This window comes from Wasmannia auropunctata, unplaced genomic scaffold, assembly GCF_000956235.1.
Source record: "Wasmannia auropunctata unplaced genomic scaffold, wasmannia.A_1.0 LD336071.1, whole genome shotgun sequence".
NCBI classification, from domain to species: Eukaryota; Metazoa; Arthropoda; class Insecta; order Hymenoptera; family Formicidae; genus Wasmannia; species Wasmannia auropunctata.
This window is the reverse complement of record NW_012026819.1, coordinates 821,661-822,111: the sequence shown is the minus strand read 5'-3', so window position 1 is coordinate 822,111 and position 451 is coordinate 821,661. Positions and strand designations below refer to the sequence as shown.

The 451-nt window shown below is 52.1% G+C and overlaps 1 protein-coding gene across 2 annotated transcripts in view; it reads right to left on the bottom strand.

Moving 5' to 3' along the window:
• LOC105449873 (helix-loop-helix protein 13-like) overlaps positions 1–451 on the bottom strand; it is a 6,708-nt gene that overhangs the window by 1,260 nt on the left and 4,997 nt on the right. The gene's annotated exons all lie outside the window — the stretch shown is intronic.

Sequence of the window (451 nt, the reverse complement as noted above, 5' to 3'; positions counted from 1 at the left end):
TTGCCGAGGGCAGGAAAACCTTTTGAGGGAACATCTTCCGTAGCTGCCGCTCTTGGTGAGACGAACGTTAAGAGATTACCATTGTCAGCCGCCGGTTTCATTGTCGGGCGGATCGCGCTATTTCAGTTTCGTTGTCCGCGTAATCGTGTGTTCGTGTGTAGAGTCAATGTGTGCCATCCGCCCGGCATAGAGTTACGCGAATCGAGTAGAGTATTGTGCGCTCGCCTTGCCACAGCCGGATCACTTGTGCGTTTCTTATGTGTTATTTCGTGTTTCTTTTGCGTTATTGAGCGTCAGAACTTTTGCGTGTTAGCGTGCCGAATGTCGGCAGTGCTTCGGATTATCGCGACGCCACGTGGCGTGTGATCCATCGTACGCCGTGCGAGGCGTACCCGCGTTCAGCGACAAGATATTTTCGCGGATTCAGAGTTGAGAAAGAACGAAGCTCGTA